Here is an 8372-nt window from a genome sequence, read left to right as displayed (position 1 = left end):
AAATTGCCCATTTTTCCCATTTATTATGGTACAATAATATTCCATCATATTCATATACCATAGTTTATTTAGCCATTCTCCAATAGATGGGTACCTCCTTAGTTTCCGTTTTCTTGGTATTACAAAAAAACCCCCAACCCTATAAATATTTTTGTACATATGCAACTTATTCCTCTTCTTTTGATCTCATGAGGAGTTTATGCCTAGTGGTGGTATTTCTAGGTCAAAGAGTAAAGCATATTTTAGTGACTTCAGGGGCATAGTTCCAAAACATTTTCCAGAATGGCTGGACCAGTTCACAGCTCCATGAACAGTTCACTAGTGTGCCTGTTTTCCCATAGTTTCACCAACACTTGTCATTTTCCTCTTTATAATCTTTGCCAGTATGATGGGTGCAAAATCAAACCTCAGCATTGCTTTAATTAGTATTTCTTTTATTATTAGTGATCTAGAGCACTTTTTAAATATAGTTGTGAATAGCTTGGATTTCTTCCCTTGAAAATTGCTTACTCGTATCTTTTGACCATTTATCTATTAGAGAATAGCCCTTGTTCTCCTAAATTTGAATCACTCCCTTCAAGTTCATTTCCAAATGTGACCTAGATGATGAAGAGAGTTGTTCCCTGCCTTGTTGGGTCTGGCATCAGGGCTGCAGAGTGCTGGCATGCAGAGTGACCGGGTTCAGCTAGCTGCACACTCTACCACGACTCTCTCCTGGGGCTCTGGTGATTCTCCCACCGTCTAGTCTATTCCATCTTCAAAAAAAATGTCGAATGCTTCAAAAATTTGTGTGTGATCCTTTTGCAGAAGCCATGCTAAATCTCTGTATTGTTCCAGTTTTAGTATACATGCTGCCAAAGCAAGCACTCATAATCTTTTCTTATATACAAAAAATGACCCCCAAAATTATACATAAAATTATGTATTATGACATGCATACCATATATGTGAATTTCTATTACATATAGCTTTTTGAAAAGCGGATGGCAAATTTAATGTAGTTAATTTCAATACTGTTCTGCTTGTCTGTGTCCCTTTCTAAACACTCTTCTGCTCTCTTTTGCGTATTTGATAATTGTTTCATTGATCCTACTTTTTTTTTTTTAGGGGGAGGGCTATCACTGTTCCCACTCCTTTACCTCCCTAATTCACCTTCCCAACAAAAAACACCATCCCTTAATAACAATAGTTAGCATTTTTATAACACTTCTTATCTTATCCTTACAGTAATACTTTGAGGTAGATGCTATTATTCCCATTTTACAGATGAGGAAACAGAAGCAGACAGAGGTTAAGTGATTTGCCCAGGGTCGTACAGTTAGTGTCTTAGGTTAGATTTTGAACCCAGGTCTTCCTGGCTCCAGTCACATCCATTGCTCCTAGCTTCTTCCCTTCTAAACTATGCATAGTCAAGCAAACAACAATACATTGACCACTTAGAAAATTTATGTTTTATCCATTACCTCTCTGTCAAAAATAGGGAAATATGGTTTAGCATCCATTTTCTGGAGTCATAGCTATTCATTTTATGGATGAGAGTTTCTGTATTGTAAAGTTGTTTTCTTTATATAATAGTCATTGTATAAATTGTTTTTCCTGACTCTACTTATTTTTCTATGTATCAGTTCATATAAGCGTTCCCAGCTTCCTCTGTGTCCATCCCTTTCATCATTTCTTATGGTATAGTATTCCATTATGTTTTTCCATGTTTCCATGTTCCAATATTCCATACCATTCCATACCATAATTTCCTTAGTCATAACTCAATTGATAGGCTCCTCCCTTATTTCCAGTTACTTGATACAACAAAAATATGGCTACAAATGTTTTTGTTCATATGATTCCTTTCCTTCATTCTTTGATCTTTTGGGGCTAATAGCCTAGTAGTAGTATCACTGAATCAAAGAGTATGAAGAGTTTAGAAATTTAAGGGGTTCCAAACAGCCTTCCAATGTAGTAAGAACAATTCAGAGCTCCACCAACATCACCTTATTGTTCCTGTCCTCCCTCACCCCTTCCAACAATTGTCATTTTCCTTTTTGGTCCTCTTTTCTAATCCAGGGTAAAGTGGAGCCTCAGCTTGGTTTTAATGTGGATTTTTCTTATCTTTAGTGATTGGGACATTTTTTCATTTAGCTGTAGATAGCTTGCTTTTTTTTTTCTTTTGAGAGCTGCCTGTTCATATCCTTTGATCATGTATCTATTGTGGAACAGCTATTGTTCTAATTTACTTGAATCAGTTCTCTATATACTTGACTATCAGATATTTGTAAGAGAAACTTGCTGCAAATATTTTCTCCAGATAACCGTTTCCCTTCTAATTTTGACAGTACTGATTCTGCTTGTGCAAAAACTTTAATTTTATGTCATCAAAACTATCCATTTTATCTCTTGTGATTATTAATAATGGCTAGCATTCATATAGCATTTTAATATTTGTAAAACATTTTGCAAATTTTTTCATTTTATCCTTACAACAATTCTGGGAGATAAGTGCTATTATTATTCCATTTTATGGATGAGAAAACTGCAGCAGATAGAGGTTAAGTGACTTGCCCAGGATTATATAACTAGTAAATATCTGAGGCTGGATCTGAACTCAGGACTTTCTGACTCCAGGTCTATTGCTCCACCTCTGTTCCTTCTTTGGTCAAGAACTTTTCCACTATCCATAGCTGTAAAAGACATTTCCTTCTTTGTCCTTCTAACTTGTTTATTATATGACCCTTTGTGTCTTGGTCCAGTATCCATTTGGATCTTATTGTGGTATATTGTGTGAGATGCTGACCTAAGCCTAATTTCTACCAGTTTTTCTGCTTTGCAGTTTTCCCAGCAGTTTTTGTGAAATACTGAATCTATATCCCAATACTTGGGGAGCCTGGGTTTATTGAACACTATTCTAGTATATCTATTTGCTTCTGAATCTTGTGCAGTGAATCTGTCCTATTAATCAGGTTTGGTTTTTTTTTTCTATTTTTCAACTAGTTTTAAAATGACTTTGATAATTGTTGCTTTGTAGTATAGTTTTGGGCAGCTAGGTGGCACAGTGGATAAAGCACTGGACTTGGAATCAGGAAGGCTCATCTTCATGAGTTCAAATCCAGCTGCAGAGACTTAAGTACAGGTCGCTTAGCCCTGTTTGCAGTCACTTCTTCATTTGCAAAATGAGCTGGAGAAGGAAATGGCAAACCGCTCTAATATCTTTGCTAAGGAAACCCCAAATGGGGCCATGAAGAGTCAGACACAACTGAAACAACTGAACCAAGTATAATTTAAGATCTGGTGCTGCTAAGCTCTCTCATTTCCTACTTTTCTCATTATTTCCCATAGAATTCTCGACCCTTCATTCTTCCATATGAATTTTATTGTTTTTTTAAACTTCTATAAAGTAGATACCTCAGTAGTTTGATTTTTATAATTTTTTATAATTTTATAAATCATAAATTTGTATATATAATTATTTATATTTATATATACTCATATATTCATATATTAAAATATCATATAAATTTATATACATAGATATTATATAAATTTATGTATAAGTATTATATAAATTTATATTAAAATATTATATAAATTTTTACATAAAATTATAAATTATAAAATTTTATAATTTGATTTTTATAATTCCTTTATAATTCATTTAGGTAGTATTATCATTTTTATTATATTGACAAGGCTCAAGCATGGTTGACTAAAATCTCACTATTTGTCCATGTAATAGACGCTCTGAAAAACAGAATGGAACAAGAAGAAGTTAGTGACTTCAGGGAGAAAAAAAGAAATATTAGAATAAAATCAAAAGATGAGTGAGGATCATATCTGAATCTCATATAGGTGGGTCTCCCTCACACACAATGACAGCTTGATCTAGAAATACATTACACTCAGCAATGAAATAAGCAGAGACAGGAAAAAGGGAGAAGGTGGTTTAGGAGGGAAGACCAAACCAGCAAAAGAACAGTGATGAGCAAAACAAACATCAGCTTTGGAAAGCAGATCATAAAGGAGGATTTAAAAAGAAAGATTTGTTGCTTTGCTAGTATTTTTAGTTGCTTGCCCAATTCTTCAATATGTTCTTTCTCTCTTTTGTAGATTAATGGGTTTCGAATTAAAGATTTTACCCCAAGGATTGCTCACCAAATTTTTATATTGTCTCACTGTTGTCATTTTCTTTGATGAAATCACCTACTATTCCTATAATTTGTTGGTCGGGTTTTTTTTTTTTGATCCATCAATTATTTAGGATAAACTAATTTTAGGATCATAGGTTCATAGATTTAGAGTTTGAATTATTTTGTCAAATACCTTTTATTGATTACAATTTTATTTCATTCTAGCACTAAAAGATAATATTCCAGCTTTCCCACACTTGTGTATGAAGTTGTTAGGAACTAACAAATGGTCAGTTTTTATAAAAGCACCATGCGCAGCTGAGAAATATGTACGTGCTTTTATATTTCCATCCCATAGTCATCAGAGAGCTACTCTGAGGAGACTCTAAGTGATTTTCCTTCTATTCCCCCCCTCCCTTTTAGAGTTGGTATTTTAATTCCAATTTCATTTTTTACTTCTTGCTTCATTCCTTTAAGCTATTCTTACGGTCCTCAAGGTCAAGCCATTCTTTTTCCTCAATAGCCCTGCTGATGCTTTTGTGGAATTACTCTTTTCATCACGGATTACCTCCTGGGTTTTACTTAATCAACATTGTATGTAGAGATAGTGCTGGCTCTTGAGTCAAGGTCAAGTCAACAAGCATTTATTAAGTCAGAGGAGTCAAGGGACCTAGGTTCAAAGCCTGCCACCAACACTTTCTCTCAATCTGGCCTTAGGCAATCACTTCACTTTCCTGGGCCTCAGTTTCCTCATCTGTAAAATGGATGGTCTCTGAGATTCCTTTAAACTCTAGGTGTATTTATTCATTGTGTTTGGTGTAGCCTTTTTATTTATATTTTTCTTTTTCTGTTCTTAAAGCATTCACAGGCTTCAGGTCTATTTACCTTGCCTGAGAACTCTTTCCTCTGATAGGTTCTGGCTGTCTCTTTGTTCAGTTCTTTAGTGAAGGGGGCAGCTTACTTCTATTATTCTTTGGCTTTCTTTTGCTGGGTTATTTGTTTGTGAGAGCTAGGTTCCTTTGCTATTTTAACCACCCATTTGGGGGCCACTTCCTCTCTGCTGCCTCTTCTTCAAGAGCTTAGCAATAAAATAAAATAAAGCCCTTTTACTGGGGATTGGTCCTGTGAAGTTTGGATTCAGTCAAAGGACTGCACTTGAGGATCTAGAGGGCCACATGTGGCCTACAGGCCCCAGGTTTCCCACCCCTGGTTAGTGTGTGGGACAGACCTCACATATAGAAATATAGAAAGGACTTGGCCCAGTGCCTTCCCATCCCTCTAACAATTGATTTTGTAATTACATACTTATCTGTGCAGATAAGTCATAAGTAGATAAGACCTTTGTATCCACCCAACAGAATGCTGGCTTCTTAAGGGTGGGAACTGTTTCTGTCTTGTCTTTGTATATAAAGTGTCTGGTACCTAATAGGAGCTTAATAAATGGTTTTTGAACTTAATTGACTGGGAATAAAAGACAAAGTCCATCTTAGAAGAGGGCTGTGGCACCTTTGAAAATATTAAAATCTCCTGTGGGTGCCAGCAAGCAAACAAATCCTATTCAATATAAAAGAAACCATTCATAAGAAAGATGGTAGTCATGATACTTGTTTTTCCTGGCATGTGACATTCCATCTCCTACCTTTGCAAAGGCTCTCCCTTATGCTTTGCCTACTCATCACCATCTCTTGGAATCCCTAGTTCAGGAGTTCTGAAACTTTTTTTTTTTTTAGCGTGGACCCCTTTGGCCATCACAGGTACTGGTAATAATACTATGGTTTTCACGACTCCAGAGGACAAATGATGAAACATGCCACTCATTTCCTGATAGAGAAGTGAAGGACTCAGAGTGCAGAATTAGACAAATTGTTTTTTGGACATAGTCAATATGGAAACTTGTTTGAATAATGATACATATTTGTAATGGATTTTGTTTTTCTTTTGTTCTTAGTTGGAAGGGCAGGGTAAGAAGATGGATTTTGCTGATTGAAATAAATATTTTAAAAAATACTTCGGTTTGTTGCTTACATTCATAATTGAAAGAAATGCCAAATTTCAGTTAGAAGTTAGTGAAAATAAAGAGGTAATTTCTTTCCCTTCCACGTCCAGGAATCCAATGAAGTCTTTTCAAGGGAGAAGCACTTAGGTGATGCAGTGGAGAGCGCTCTGGGCCTGGAGTCTGGAAGACCTGAGTTCAAATCTGGCCTTGGAAATTTACAAGCTGTATGACCCTGGGCAACTTACTCACTGTTCACCTCAGTTTCCTCATCTGTAAAATGAGCTGGAGAAGGAAATGGCAAACCACTCTAGTATCTTTGCCAAGAAAACCCCAAATGGGATCACAAAGAGCCAGACATGACTGAAATGACTGAACAATTATTCATGGATTCATTTGGGATTTACAGATCTCAGATTAAGAACTCTTGTCCTCCCTCTATTCCAAACCCAGGCCTTTCCTGTTTCCCAATTACTATCGTTCTAACCCTCCCCAACTACTTTATATTTAATTTACATGTACCAATCCCAACCCCTTTCCCTCTCCAGTCAGATGAGGATTGCTTCCTTCTTGTCCTTCTCTCTCCAGAGTCTAGAACAATGCCTGGCATATAGTGGTCATTTGATAAATGCATGTTGAATTGAGTAGTACTTTGAAGGGTACTAGAAACCCAGAAGGGGCAGATCACAGGTTAAAAGGAGATCTGGAACAGCTTCCATTCATTTTTTTTTTCATCAATGTGACTTTAAATACAAATTTTTCATGTGCTTAATATAGAGAATTTGAACCTTTCCATTTGAATCCAACAAGCAGTTAATTAACACCTCCTCTGTGCCAGGCAGGGATACAAAAAAACAAATTGAGAAACAAAAACTTCATTGGCATCATTTATATTTGTATATAAAACCCAAACCTAGTCTGGAGTTTTTGACTCTTCTCACCCTTTTCTCCTCCTCAGTAAGCTCTTTGCTTTTTCCCCCCAACAGTTTCAGCCTTGTTCTCATTTTTCCTTGGGATCTGTGAAAGCACTCTCAGGAAATAGTCTTGCCATTCAGAAAGTTCTGACTGTGTCCTGGAGCCTCAACTACCCGTCAAGGATGCCGTCATTTTCCTTGGAAGCTACTTGAATCTGAGTAGAATTTATTTTTTTTACTTTTTTAAATTTTTAAAAATTTTTTGCTTTTGACGTTTCCCTTTGCTTTGAGAAAAAGCTTTGGGAAGATGCAATTTTCTGTACCATTTTCTCAAACTTAGCATCAGTCAAAACCAGCTTTGTCATGAAAAGGATTTTAAGACCTCCCTCTCAATTTATATAAAAAAAAATAACAAAAACAAACATGAACAACAGCCCAGGACGTGAATGCCATGTATCATTTCAATTATTTTCCACTGTAAGCCTGAAATAGCATTAAGAGATGAAGCCCGCAGAACATAAAAAAGACATCCTTTGGCATCCCTTGTGATATTCTGAACAAAACCTTGAAAGACATTCTGTCTTCTCGTCCCGACTTTGGAAATAGGACCCCTGAATGTGCCATATTTTGGAAGCTCTTTCTGTTTTGTGCCTGAGAGCCTTTACCAAAGAGAATGGAATACACAGGAGGTTGCCAGTGGAAACAAAAGCCCGGCTGCCCTGAGCACAAAGAGGGGAGGTCGCTGATGGGCTTCTTGCCTGGTATTCTGAAGGACCAAATGACAAAGTTGGCATGGCTGCCCATTCCATATGGCAAGTGAGCTTTTCTTCAGATCCTTTTCTGGCCCAAGCAATCTGTCTTTGTTCAGGAATGGCACAAGCCGAGCACCACCATTTTCAACAATAAGCAAACATTTGTTGAATTCCTACTGTGTGCTAGGCACTGAGAGATAATGAAGATTTTTTGAAAAATGAAACATTGCCTGCCCTCATGGAGCCTAGATTCAACTGGGGAAAGAACATAAGCACAAGTAAGCAAATAGCAAAATAAATACAAAGTAATATGAAGAGAGGAGAGACAGGAAGACCTGACAACTGAAGGAATTGGAGTAGGCCTGTTCTCGGAGCTGGTGCTCATAGGAGAAGGAGCTCTGAAGGAATCTGGATATCCCAAGAGCCAGAAGTGGGAGTAAGGTGAACGCTTGGAATCAGGCTTTGGTTGGAATCATGGCTCTTTAAAGAGTAACACAAGTAAAGCCAGTCTTAGTCCTTAACATTTACCTTGAAATATTAGTGTAATTCAAGTACGCACATACAAGGGGCAGGACTAGAATGGATTTTTTTTTAA

General features: G+C 36.7%; 1 non-coding gene across 1 annotated transcript; it reads right to left on the bottom strand.

The window, feature by feature from the left end:
* Positions 1-762: 762 nt before the first annotated feature.
* LOC144458030 (U6 spliceosomal RNA) lies at positions 763-867 on the bottom strand. Its single transcript, XR_013487591.1, has one exon. It is a non-coding gene; the product is annotated as a U6 spliceosomal RNA (small nuclear RNA).
* Positions 868-8372: the final 7505 nt, after the last annotated feature.

Source organism: Phascolarctos cinereus, unplaced genomic scaffold, assembly GCF_003287225.1.
Source record: "Phascolarctos cinereus isolate Bilbo 61053 unplaced genomic scaffold, phaCin_HiC Scaffold_5;HRSCAF=322, whole genome shotgun sequence".
Classification (NCBI taxonomy): Eukaryota; Metazoa; Chordata; class Mammalia; order Diprotodontia; family Phascolarctidae; genus Phascolarctos; species Phascolarctos cinereus.
Note: the sequence above shows the minus strand (reverse complement) of the source record. Positions and strands in the feature narration are given on the sequence as shown.